General features: G+C 35.1%; 1 protein-coding gene across 1 annotated transcript in view; it reads right to left on the bottom strand.

Annotated features, from left to right (window-relative positions):
- Positions 1–15,110, bottom strand: part of RFT1 (RFT1 homolog) — an 871,244-nt gene that overhangs the window by 827,390 nt on the left and 28,744 nt on the right. The window lies entirely within an intron of this gene.

Here is a 15,110-nt window from a genome sequence, read left to right as displayed (position 1 = left end):
CCTTTGCAAACACTTCTGATCAAATATATTAACTCTTCTAGATTCCACAGCACAACTAGCGAACTTACAATTTAACTCCTACTGCTCTTTTGTAATTTATTATTCTAATCCTCCTCCTATCTTTTTTAGTCTCTTCTAATTGCTTTTTTTGTTATAGTTATATAACATTTTACAAATAAGTCTTACTAATCATCCATTTCTTAACAGCATCTCTGTTCTTGATTCCACTAAAACACCCTACCAAAGCTGTTTTTTCACCAAATACTCCCCTCTCACTCCTTCATTTTGCCTGTTTTCTATCAACAATGCCTGATATTAAGACTTTCTTTGACCTTCAATTCAAATACCTACTTTATTTCTTCATACTCTCTCACTTTTCCCTTCTAACGAATTTGCTCCTAGTAGCACAGTTCTTGTCTAGTTTCCTGCAATTACTTTCTGTTATCATCTCCTTAGTCATTCTCATCTCGCTACAGAATTTCCAACAGGCTACAAAGGAGGAGGGTGAGCTTTTGCACTTGGTATTCCTGCCTGGAATGTGAAAAATGTTACAGCTGAGGAAAGTGAACACGGAAGCAGACAGCACATGCTTTGCAACTGCTTTTGTACACTGTCTGCAAATCTTTGTTTGTTAGCTTAAGTCACATGGGGTTTCTGTGGCATTAGGTTGAAAACAAAGGACTGCTGAATGGGGAAGGTGTAAATAGCAAGGGGAAGGTAACCACCTATGAATTATGCTGTCTCTGTAATTAAATAACAATATAAGGTATGTTTTGAAGAAGTAGGGTGTCTACTCCCTGTGGGTAGGCCAGGAAGGTGTCACACTGCTGACTTTCCTTTCTTGCACTTTGTAATGTATGGATGTACTTAATTGCCAGTGTTGTCCTCTGTGCCATGTGGATGTGGAAAGGTGGGGTAACTAATGTTCTGAAAAGGAGAGTTGTGTGTGACTCTCACTTGGTAACAGGTGTAGTGTGATTGTTTTTTCAAGCATTATTCCAGGATGTTGTTAACAGGAGTGGGGAGACATTTTAACCTCTGTATCCAGGGGGAGTGTGATTGGACATGACAATATAGCTCAAATTATTGTTTAATGTGAAGCTCTTCATTGTTGGAGGGTTCTTTTTCCAATGATCATCTAAAGCTCTGACTGGGGGTGACAACATGCCCAACTATGCAGTCCTGGTGTTGCTCACTGGGAGATGGAAGAACACCTCTTTCATCTATATTTCTGGGATTGTTTATGGTGGGTTGTTCAACTCCATATGTTGCTTATACGGAATGTACTGCAATGCATCTATGTGTTGCTGTGTGCACGATTTGAGAGGAGAGGGGGTGGGGATGCTGTCCTGATATACATATGTAACGATCAATAAAGGGGTCATGACAGGCAGTGTCAAAGGCATGCTCAAGGATGGCCTGCATTATGCCACAACTTACTGTTGCTCCACAAACAAAGAAAGGCCAAGGGTCATACAACACTGGTTTATTGATAAGGTGCATGCATACAAGTGTTTTCATTGGCATTCTGTACCACTGGAATTGTGTATGTGTCATAAAAGGGTAATTAGGTCCATTGATAGGTCATGAAGCATTACAAGAGTTAGGAGAACAGATAAGCAGGTGAACAAATTTTCACCTAACCACAGGCATGGTGAATGAAGCAGGTATTTAGTTATTTATTGGCATTTGGTACAGGGAAACTCTGACTGAGCACTGCTCATTTTCAGCAGAGGCTCAGGGAGAAAAACTTCATTATACAGACATCATTTACATTACTTCATCATTTACAGTCTCATTCATGAAAAACAGTTCCATTATTCAGAGATCCTTAACATCCATTACATCATTTACAAACAGTTTCCATTAAAAATAACAGTTAAATGGGTTGTACAGGAATAGTTTTGTTAAATACAGGGAGGTATATGTATTACAATATCATCACTACACACAGATTCCAGGTTTTACACATTTTTTTTTTAATTATAAAGGCTTGCTCAAAATCTAGGACACAGGAAGATAAGATAAAGCTCCCAAAGAATGGAATGAGGGTGGGAGGCACAAGGAATATATAATATTGGAGATGAGATGATAGAGGAAGGTACAGTTGTAATAACAGTACATCAAGTTTGTGCAGGAGAGAGTTATGGCACAAATTCATATAGCTACAGTAGTACCAGTTTAACCATGCATGGTACATGAACAGAGCATGTGAGATCCAGACCAGTAAGGTGAAAATAAATAAATAGGCTGAAGAAGTCAGGAAACCTGGAGTCTAAAGTTTGACTACTACTTGCATTTTAACTTTATGAAAGAATAGCATTAAAGGAAATCACATCACAAATTAAATAATCTATATCAGTCAGCTGACCCCTTAGTTTCAGCAAATGTACACACAGCTGGCATTATTAACACTGAAATAGTGCGTTTAGAACAAGGAGTGTTAACACATACTAAGTTTGGTCAGAAGATAAAGTTTCATAGTTGGGTCACACAGCATTTATGCACGAAAGCTGTCAAAGAATGCAGAATCTTTTAACCCAAGCATATAGGTTCGAACTCCTACATAAACTTCCAGCCTTATTTTACAAAACCTAAATGATGTCATATGCACATTCAATGAAAATGCATTTCAAAGTATGGAATACAATGAGATAAATAAGTATGCCTTTTTCTAGTAATTTTTATTAGTGAAAAGTAGACCACCTGGTCTTATCTTTTACAGCTGTGTTTTCAATTCAAGGTCTAAATCTACTATTCAACAGATCATACAGTTTTAAACACAATATGTTGCGCAGCCCTAAAATGTTTATAATCTAAATGGAATAACTACAATTTCTGAAGTCTCTCACTATATGATTGATATGTGAAACTGATCAGCCTTTTAGTAAACTTTCTCTGAATAAAGAAGGAGGATGGCATAATGGTTAAGTCATTTACCTTACAAACACAAGGTGGAGGGTTTGATTCTCACATGGGGTAACTGACTAAGCTTAATATGCCCCACAAGGGCAGTTAGCCTAATACAAATCTATGAACCTATGAACCTAAATTCAACTATCTGACAGTCAGCACAGAGAGTTAAGGCTGTGAGATGCAATTCCTGTGGGACAGGGTTTAATTTCTTCAGCACTCATTTGCTTACTGTGTGATTTTGAGCAAGTCAATTAACCAGTCAATGCTTCAGGATCAACTCTGAAAAGTGACTGCACGTCCAGTGCACTTGCCTGGTTAAAAAGTGGGTGTAAGTCTATAAGTATAACAGATCTCTCACTGGGAAATGCCAGACTGTATTCAAGAATAGGCATAACAAGTGCTTTCAAGATGCACACTGAGCAGCAGGATGATTCCAACCATCAAAATGTGAAAACTGAAAATATTAAGGAAAAAACAGTAAAAGTTATCAATCTTGGTAAATGTCATTTACTGACTAGTATTTATACTATCCGAATGCCATCAAATAAGAAATCTACAGAAACTAAGGGAAACTCTAACAGAAAATGAGAAGAAAAGCTATGGCTTGGAAGTAACTAGCAGCAAAAAGAAGTTCAAGCTTCAGTTTTATTACAAAAGACAGCTTCCATTTAGAGAAAAAAATTAAATGCATTAAGAGATGATTAAAATAAGTAATACATTAGAGGAATATATAAAGTCAAGCAACAAAAGGCTAGGGGAAAAAAACAGGAGAAGCTTTAAGTAGTTACTCAGATAAGCTGATTAATTTAGAGATTGAAATGGAAGAAAGATTGGTCAGTCACAAGGCTTCTTAAGAATAACTATTTCAAAGACAGTAGATTTAGAAGACAGAAAACAAAGAGAAAAGCTGATATTTTCTGCTACATCGGAGAAACTGGTAAAAGATTTCATTAATTTTAACAAAGTACAAATAAGCAACTGGACTGATAGGCTACAGTAGGATTTGTTAAGTGAGACGGCCCATCGTGTGTATGCTCCAAATCTGGCCAAGAGAAAGCAGTCAAGACCTGCATTAGGAAGGATGCAATAATACCAGCTAAATTACCTTCTCCTGACAAAACTGGGGCAGAAAGGAAAATTATTAAAAATTGGGAACACCAGAGTGTTTGTGGAAAATGTTTACTTACTGTATACCAGGCAGAAGATAAAAAAAAGTATCCTAGCAATCAAGGGATGTTGATAGTCAGGTGTGAGATTCAAGCTGCTTTATACAGCTCTCTTTAGAATATTTTTTCATGGGGGGGTCAAAGACATTTTTTGGATGCAGAATAAGATAAAGAAGAAATAAAGTTTAGCTAGTGAATACAGAGCCAACAAGATGAAGGGGATTCTTTTCACAATTGCCTAATATTAACAAAGATCATAGAGAGACTTTGTCATTTTCATTGTTCCAAAGGAAAATGCTTGAGCAACAAAAGAAAAGTGCTGACTAGAACTATTAGGAATATACTGGACTTGAACCGAGGACTGGGGATGGGAGGTTGAGAAGATCAAGAAGAAAACTGGAAACAATGTGAAATTAGTAAATGAAAGGGAACAATCTTGTTAGATACAGAACTGGAAGTGTATTATTTGTATTAAACTGGTGGGAGCACTCAAAAACATAAAACCTGTTTTATCTCATTAGTGTGTAGAACAATGAAGAGGCTGAAGAAGTAACTGTAAGTAAAAAAAACTTGTTCTTATTAATATTTGCATAAGAAACTCATGATGTAAACTGCAAGTTATATTGTAAAGGATTCTGTACAGTGTGCCGTCAGAAATACTTTAAATGAGGTGGGGGAGTTTTAAAACTCCTATATATGCTAGTGATACTAAAATAAAACAATGTTTTTTTCTTAATTGTAATGTACCCATGCTTTACAATGTAATAAAATAAGGCTGGGAGGAAGCAAGTTAATGTTAACACAATGCTTTGATCTTCTGCTGTTGGAAGTATACAAATGTATGCTCATATTATATGTAGATAAAAGATACATTCTCTCTCTTTTTTTATAAACATGGGCATCTAGACTAAAATATCTAGTTTAAACTAAGGACATTAAACAAATAGGCTTGAAAGGTAAGACAAAATTATAAAAAGCATGGAAATGGTATTTTTTCTTGGCTGTATAAAGTTGACTGCTCATTTTCCATTAGCCCCAGCTTTAAGAAGGAGCAAACAGGTGCAAGCAGTTAATTACTGGAGATCAGACCAATGTGTCCAGGGGTTATTTACACTTGTAAAGTTTCTAGCTGCTTTTTTTTTCTATTAACAAACATTTTAAGTTGGAGACGTCAATGACTCTGCACATGTAAGAAAGTAATCCTAATGTTCTTAAAAGTGGGCTCTGAGTGAAATGTACAAGGAAAAATAAAATCTTAAAGGGGAAATTGGAAAACAGTTCAGTGAAAGTTTGAAACAGTGCAGGGAATAGTTATACAAAGAGCTGCCTGTCCATCAGCCTTAGTACTTTACTGCTTTAAATGTAAAAGCACACAATTTTGTTTTTATAAATATATATATATAAATTTATACACATGCATACATATATGTGGGTCTATATCACATCAGCGAATGCTAAAAATAGCGAACGCTGATATATCAAACTTCAAACTCTGAAAGCTGAAAACAATGAAGGAATAGATCAGTGAATTTTTTTCCCTAGGAAAAAATTCACTGATCCAAAAAAAAAAAAAAGCATATAGTCAAAATTAAGTGGAGGGCTTTGCTCCCCCACACCCGCAAGTTAAATATACCAACTCTGAGATTGCACCACAGTGGAGAAAACAGCAAAGCCCAGAGAATGGCCTAGCAAATCTTTTCCCTGGGAAAAAAATTCACTGATCTGTTACTTCGCTGTTTTCAGCTTTTGGACTTTGAAGTTCGATATATCAGCTTTCGCTATTTTTAGCATTTGCTGACGTGATATAAACCCCATATATGTACATATATATATATATATATATATATATATATATATATATATATATATATGGGTTCACTTTATAACATCGAAATACTGAATGTTGAAATGTTGAATTTCAGTATCTCAAAGCTATAAAGTTGAATGTTTGAAATAGCGAACGTTCATAATCGCGAATTTCACATATGTCAAATATATGTCGAATTCGCGGTTATGAAGTTGTGCTACGTAATGTCTGGGTTTGTGTTTTGGTGGTGCGCGGTGCCGTGTGTGGATGTAGGTTTTATGTCAGGTAAGTGAGTGTTTTGTAAGGGTTTTGAGTGGGAGTTAGAGTGTGTGTGAGGGATTGGAGAATGTGCGTGTGTGAGTGAGCTTTTGTGTTGTGTTTGTGCAATCTCGGAGTTAGTATATATAAGTAGAGGGGGTGTGAGGGGTGCAGGGGGGCTTGCACCCCTGCTTATGTGTGTGTGAGTTGTGTATGTGTGTTTTATTTTATTTATGTTGTGATGTGGGTGTTGTGTTGTATGTTTAGTGTAGTGTGTGCGATATTTTCGGTTATGTGGTTTCGCGGTTTTTATTTGTCAGTGTTTTGTGGATTCGGTTTTATAGTCTCGAGGTACTGAAATTCGATATTTCAGCATTTCGAGGTTATAAAGTGAATCCATATATATATATATATATATATATATATATATATATATTTATAAACATATTATATATTTATATATATATATATATTTTTATATATATATATATATATATATACACACACACACACACACACACACACACACACACACACACACACACACACAAATAATGAAACAATGCAAGTTGACTTTCTCATTTGAGATCGGACTACAGGTGAGATAAGGGTAGATAGCTATCTATGTTATGGGAACATAAAGTCTGCCATGTGCTTTAGCATAGTTACCCCAACCTTAGGCAATGCCTTTGGTTATAGCCATCCCTTTTAGGCAACTGCTCCTATTTAGAGACATTAATTTCCTTTCTGGAACATGTACATCATAAATTTTGTTTCTTGAGTGCTTTTATTGAAGTAGAATTTCTGGAGAAGTAAGTGATGGCCTTAAACAGAGAAGAGAAGACACAACTACATACAATATCAGCTTGCCAAACATTTATGGTAAATATGTAGGCTGCAAGTTGCAAACATAAATTCAAATGAAATATATTTAAAATGTGGGAGCAATTTTTTTATCAAAATGGCTGCATTGTCAATATGAACATGGACTGTAAATGGCCTTGTAGACACAGACAAAAAGCAGAGAACTGAATTATGTCAAGGCCTGTAATGTGTAAATACCAATATTACACCAGGAGATGCACTTGGATAGAAATGAGCACATAAATTTGAGAAAGGATTTCAAAATGGATATTCAGCAGAGAATCAGGGACAAAAGAAAAGAGGAGGAGTAATAATACTGATTCTGAGAGGGGCTACAATAGTGACAGAAGAGGAAAAAAAGGCAATAACTGTAGACTTACGGTAGTAAGGGCTTATAGACAAAGGATAAGAATTATTCTGTCATGTATTTATATTCCACTAAATCTAATATTATGAAGCTTAGGTGACTTTGGGAGAAATAAGAAGTGTACTGTACTTTTGAGTGTAATGTCCTTCAGAGCAGACATTAAACCAAGGTGGTTGTAGCTCAGGTGGATGTAAAAGTTCCCAAGGTACCTATTAAAAAAAGTATGGGCCCTTTATTTAACAAAAAAAAAAAAATCATGTACATGTTTATAAAATGTACATATTTACACACATACATATATATATATATATATATATATATATACACACACACACACACACACACACACACACACACACACGCATACATACATATATGTGTGGGATTCCGGCGTGTAGCTTGCAAGACATTTCCCTGCGAGCTACATCGCCGAAACCAAACGGCTGCATCAGCACTTTGCCATAGTGCAAAGTGAAAAGCATAGCCACTGCAACTATAATCTATGGACGGGCAGCTGCAGCCGTACGGGATGTGTAACGCATTCCTTCTTCTCGTGCAAGGCATGCATTTATTTAATTATCTAGTATCCCAGTGGGAATGCTCTTGCTCCCACCCCACATAACTAACACTTGCAAACTCCCTCTTCCTTCTTCCACTGTTTCCTCCTGCAACTTTCCTTATTATTCACCCTAACTCATACATGCATATTATTATTCCTACAATAATTGGAAAGAATACACTAGGCCACACTTCCTAAGTATTGCTTCCTAATACGTTATTACTTCTCAGTATTTTTGTGCATTGCTTCCTAATATGTTATTATTTCTCAGTATTGTTGTGAAATGCTTCCATATATGTTATTATTTCTCAGTACTTTTGTGCTAAATTTCCCTTTAGTCTGTATTACCTATTAATTTCATCACTAGACTGTATTCATTCTAGTTTTTGCTGTATTATTTGCAAATTGCTTTTTCTTGTATGTTTAACTTCTGTATAATGGTATAATTTGTACATCTATTATGAATAACCTACTGTAACCTACTTAGTTTTGGAGCTTTTCTCCCCAGAACTCCATTGAAAACGGGTTCATTTGGCCCAATGGACTATCCTGGCAAACCAACTGCAAATAAAATAAAATAAATAAATAAAAATAAGGTACATCCTTGTCTTATACCCCACTCAGCCACCCACTTACTAACACTCTCACTCTATTATTTTGAAATGTTGACATGCACTCTTCTTATTAGCTTTTCCATACTTCTCCATAACATCCCACAAAGCATTATGTCCTACAGTATCAAACACCTTGCTAATATTGCTTACCATAAGTTTAAATCCTCCCTTTTAATTACATCATCCACAATTTATCTAAAAAACAATAACAATTCTTGACATCCTTTCCCTTTTATACCACATATACTTCCATTATATCCCTCATCCTTCCTTCCATTCTTCTCTGTATTATTTTTATTTAAAAACATTATAATTTGTGTTATTTTGTGTGATGGGTCTGCATTTTTTTCATTCTTATTTTTCTTACATATAAATTTTAGTACCTCACTACACAGCTCTTCATAAACAAAGCCTTCCTTCAACCATTTTTCAGTACATTTACAAAATACTCTCTTTGCCAATCCATTAATTTCTTGTACAATCCATACACTATACCGTCTGGGCTTGATACCGAATAATTTACTTTCCTAAGTAATTCAGCCAATTCACTAATAGTAATTTATTTTTCAAATTTTCCCTTAACTCATTCTAGAAATTGTTTTACTTTCCATTCTCTCTTATTTTCCATCTTTTTACTCATACATGTTTGTCACAGGCTGTACTACAATACCCATAATTCTTTCTTGTGTCCGTTTCACCTCTTCTTTTACATTTTTCATTTTTCCTCATTATACTAATGTCCTCTTTACTATTTACCCAAATATGCAGATACCCCCTCCCTCCTCATTAATATCTCCGCCTAAACAGCATTTTTTTTCATTCTGTTTATGTTTTTTTTCTTTTTCTATATTATAATACTCTCTTGCATTATTCTCTAAATGCTCTAATACATTTCTATACATTTTCCCATACTTCCCTTTCTCTTCCTTTTTTGCAATAGAAAAAAAAAACACTTTTTATACTTCTTTTTAAATTCAATCCATCATTCAGTTTTATATTTCTTTTTAAATTCTATCCACCATTCAGACCAGTTTAAAGAGAAGTTTTTCATGGTTATATGATCCTTCCATAACTGCAATACTTTCCACTCTCCAGTTTCATCCTCATAATTTCTAATGTATTTTTATTCCCTTTCTTATTTTAATAAACTCCCTTTCTTCCATCATCTCCATCCATATTGCTAAACAGTCTGAGAAAACAATCACAGCTGTATCACTATATGCTGCTCCTAAACCTTCCAATAATACAGAGCAATCAATTTCAGATCCAAATGCCCCACTTCTATAAGTCCATTGACTTTTGTGCTGCACAGCTAATCTACCACATTTTAATCAGTTCCCAAATGTTGTTTACATATTTCCCTTTCTTTTTACATTTTCCCTTAAATCACAATTAAAGTCTCCTGCAGTTATAATTTAAATGTTAATCACCACATAGTCTAATATCTGATAAAAAAGATTCTCTCTTTCTTTATCACTATGATATGATTCTATAAACATTTTTCTCCACCTCACATCCTCAACAGTTAAACCTTCTCATCCTTACTAATGTTACATCTAGTATTCTTAGTGTTTTTTTTACCCAACACAGCCACTCCACAACAATTTTCACTTAAGTTCCATATTATATTTCTGCCCCACAATTTATCTGTTTGCAGTCTTTCTTCACATGTCAGGAATCTTATACTGTCTAACAGAAGCACATGTATGCCACATTTAGCACAATATTTCAGTATCCCTATCTTTCTTAGAGTGTTAATAATACTGTTAACATTTACTGAAAGTACTCTAAAATTGTTGCTTTTCATTCTTTTTAAGTTTAGGAGAAATATTTTAAAATTTTTGTTTTTATATTTTCACTCTTTCCCCAACTAGATATTTTCCTAGGTTTATGTACAAATAATCCTTGATCCGCAGACTAAGATATTTCTCTGGTTAGAACTTCAAAAATTATTACTGTCAATCTATTCTCTATACCTCTCTTCCTGCATGCACTCTCTCTCTTCTCAGTTTGCCCTCCATATTTTGTTCTTCTTCGTCTAGTTCATTCTCTCTCTAGCCTCTTGTTGCCCTTCCTTGTGTACTTTTCCTTCCCCTTTCCTTCATTTTAATTATTTACCATTTGCTATTAACAATCCATCCAAAAGTGTCCCCTTTTCTGACACACCGTGCATTCAGGCACACACCTTCTTCATGTATGTCCTTTGTCCCCACATTGGATGCACTGAACCTTATCATAATCATTAATTAAATGAAAAAAATCCAAACAAAAGAAACATGATTTAGGCTGGCCAGCATATCTTAATGTCCCTCTATGACAAGTCACAAAAGAATAACCCTTGGCAAGTGTTTCACCATGCTTTTTTTTACATTTCAAAACAGCTCCTAACGTCCAACCTCCATTCTACAAGTTTCTCTTCTCTCTAACTTTCACAATGTTATCAACAGTTTTACACAAAGACCGCATGCATTATTTAACATCCTCTTCTTCTAATTCATTAGTTATAAACTGCAAAGTAATATTATTTTAATATTTAAATTACTACCAGAAAACAAATAATTGCTCCAAGGATAACTGTCCTTCTTTTTGTTACACACCTCCAGAAATGTCATCATCAAGTTCCTTATTTTCAAACATTAAATCACAAAATGTTTCTGTCCCACTATATTTAAAAGACTGAACTTCTTGAGCTTTAAAACCCAGAACAGTTACCAAATTACAGTGTCATTGTTTGTTCTTATGCTCACAGTTGGACTTCTCTTCTTTAAGGAAATAAAAAAACAGTTTTATTTGCAGTTTGTTGCTGCTCTCCTTTTTCCCCTGCTGTCACTGGTGCATACGTTTAAGTTATTGTATTATCTGCTGCCACAAAACTACCTTCTCAGTTTGTTGCTACTTTCCTCTTTTACTTTCTGTCACTGCTGCTTTCTCTGTTGCCACATCACCCGATTCCTTGTCCACATACCTTTTTCAGAAGTGCTGAGGATGGTAATCTGCCATCTCACCCATAAAACAGCAAGAATGTCACTTGGATCATCCTGACTGATTTTTTAACAGATCACCATCTGCAAGCTTTCCTGACATCAGTTCAATTACATGCACCACTCCAACAGATTTGCCTATTTCCTTCTCCTTTGAGACATCTAAATTCTGCTCATTTGCAACATCCATCACACGGGAATATTGGTTTACATTCTGATACTCCATATCAAACAAACGTTTCTCCAAATTCTCATTTCCCACCTTCAAACTCTCCACAGCTTTTCTTTCGTCCTCCATGCTGTTGTTTATCTTAGACCTCTTCCTTGCTGCTTTAAGAGCCCTCTAGTGCCATCTAGCAGCTCCAAAGAGTAGGGGAGTTCTCTGATGCCCTGGTCAAATTTCCCCATGTAATATAAATACCACTTTTAGACGCCCTTGACAAAGAGGCTACAAGCCTAGTAGGAGTAACCCAGTCAACGAAGGATGGATAAATAAATACATAAATTAATTCTGTAGGAAATAGTATTTATGGTAGGGGACTGGAACCTGATTTGTAATAGTAAGGAGGTGTTAGAGGACAGAAAATATAACAAAAGAGGGTAGAATTCTGAAGATGTATATTGGAATATTTACTATGCAAAATGTGAATTTAATTGAAGGAACTCATGGAGAATTTATATACTATTCCTTAATATAAAATAACTGGGCTAGATTAAATAGAAATTATATTTCATGGGCTGATGTCTATTTAAATGAAAACTATGATACCCATCCAATAACAATATCAGATCATGCACTGATAAAAATTAAGATAAGAGATGCAGGGTGAAGATGTAAGAATTTGATACTGGCACTTTCCTACTTATCTCATAAAAAAGCAGAATTTAAGGAAGTGGCATTGGATATGATTCAAGAGCTACTGCTGAAGATATAAATTACTTAAGAATGGATGTATAGTGAGCAAGGTAAAATGAAATCAAGTTTAATAATTTGGTGGGTAAAGACAGAAAGATATGGAAAAGAAGTAATACGAATTACTTACAGGGACTGCCAAAGGTTAAGGTACAGCACAAGACAGATTATCTCAAAGAATAAGAACAGGAACAACTGCAGAGTACTAAAGGGAAAATAAGGGAGCATTTGGTTATCATGCATGAGTTTAGAATGGTTACTGTTTTAGCAAATATTCTGATAAAAGCTTGTAATGCTGCAGAGTTGTCATGTAAGAGCTAGAAAAAGAAAGATGAAATAGCTGTAGCTAAACTCAGAGAGCCTATGACAGGAAAAATAACCAGAGATTCTATAGAGGTATTAAAGATAATGCAGAAATATTGTAAACATAATATACAAAGCAGAGGGATGTGGGAACCAAGAAAAAGTACAAAAAGGGAAATATTTATAGAAGACATAATTGTGCCAAGATTAGAGGAAGATGAGGCTCAGCAATTAATAGCCAAGGCAGAAACAAATAATATAAAAACAGTGATGGATAATCAAGCAACAGGGAAGCCTCCACGAGCAGACAATATTCCTGTGGAAATCTGTAAGCTAGGAATGATGATAGCAATAAAAATCTAGAAGGCATTCTTTAACAATATTTTAAAAGGGGGAGAAGAAACAACATTGCAGAAGGATGCTATGGTGCCAGTGTTACCAAGCGTGGGTAAAGACCTTTCACATCCAGCTTCATATACAGTATATCCATTTCAATTTTAAATTATTGTTATAAAGTATGTATGTCTACAGTACCTAAAAAAATGGCAAAGGTGACATTAATGTTATTAGACGTGGAACTGGTGCAGTTTTATTTAGGGGAGACAACCAACCATTTGACAATATTAACAAAACACTGACGTGCCAGAAGAAAGTAGCCTGTAAGAAGACACTGCTTTGTTGGTTGGACGTGACACAGAGAAAGTATTCAGTAGAGCTGCTGGGATTCTATGAGTGGGACAATGGTAGCATCTGTATTCTCTGATAGAATAATATGATTAAAAACGAGGATATATAAAGGGTCAAAAGCAAGAATGTAGATGTGAGAGTCCTTCCCTGAGCAGTTGTGTTTGAACATAGGAACCAGGTTGTGATAGCCACATTCCCAACTATTTGCTTTATATTTACAGCCAATGGCAAAGAAAATAAGGTATTCATAGATTCAAGGATATAACTGGTACTGTAACTGAAGAAAAGCTAGCCTTATTTGCAGATAATACCACTTTGGACTTGTAAATTGAAAAAATAGGACATGATGATGATGTTGTGAACACTTTGAGACATTTGTTTGGGGGTATAAAATAAATCAAGATAAACAAAAGCTACAAAGAGAAACTATGTACCCAAGCATGAATTGGTTTGGCAGTATCTATACTTACAAGGACATGGTAAGATGAAGTGTTAGGTGTATGGATTAAAATGGATTATGTTATGGAACCTAAGGCTATGCAGTAAGAAATCAAGCACAAGATAATACAAAAAATGAAACACTGGAAGCACTTGTAAGGATGGAAAGATTCAAACAGTAAAAATGTTTTTGGTCCTCTCAGTCATATAGGTCAGATATATTTTTATCAAACAGAGGAGCAGCTGTGGATGATAATTAATAAAGGCTTGAAGGAATTTATTTGGGATGATAATAAGCCAAGTGTTAAGTGAGACAGGCTGATTCACCCTATAGAACAGTGTGGTTTAGGGTTAACTGATTTGAAAGTGTATTTTATATATACACAACTAAGACTCCTATACATGACCCAAGCAGATTGTTGCACATTAAAGTGGAAAGGATAACTATGAAACAGGTCAGGAATTTGAGAGATAAACAAAGTCTAAGACTTTGGATGTAAGTCTGTAAAAAGAAAACAATGACACTATACATACTATTATATTCATAATACAACAAAAAGGTTTCTAATAAATAAGCCAGTGCTGGGCTGAAGAATGGAGGTTTTTCCTATAGGTAAGTCTATAAGTAGGGATTTAGAAAATAGGCAAGAGGGGATTAGAACTTACTGGAGGAAATTAGCAAAGAAACCAAGAGACTGCCAGGCAATAACTCAGGAAGGAAAGTTAAAAGAGGGAGATAATGCTAAGTAGAAATTTGGGCTGCAGGTTAATGACTTATTTTCCTATCAAGGATTGATAGCATAGTATAGGGCAGTAATAAGTGAAAGATTAGTTCAGTAGAGTTTTTGGGTGAGTATAAGACAGAAGCCGATATTTAAAAAGAATAATTAGCAGAAGATCTACAATACTGCATGATAACTATAAGAACTGATAACTATAAGAATTAGTACATTGAAAAAAGAGAATGGGAAGGTAACTTACAAAGAAGCACTGGGTAGAAATCTGTAAGGCTCTCAAGGATAGGTCCATAAAGTTAAGGGTTTTTGCATGGAAGTGTTTGCATAGGTAAATGTATACCGCATTAGTCCTCAAGTAGACAACAAATGCTGGAAGTATGGCAGGGAAGACAGAGGCAATTAGGGAATTATTTTTTTTTTTTTGGAGGGTGGATTTAATGAGTTGGTGACTCCCTACATGGCACTTTGACAGAAATAATGGAGGTACAAGTGGCTGTAAC

Source organism: Protopterus annectens, chromosome 7.part0, assembly GCF_019279795.1.
Source record: "Protopterus annectens isolate FY-2018-M chromosome 7.part0, PAN1.0, whole genome shotgun sequence".
NCBI classification, from domain to species: Eukaryota; Metazoa; Chordata; order Ceratodontiformes; family Protopteridae; genus Protopterus; species Protopterus annectens.
This window is presented reverse-complemented; position numbering and strand designations above follow the sequence as displayed.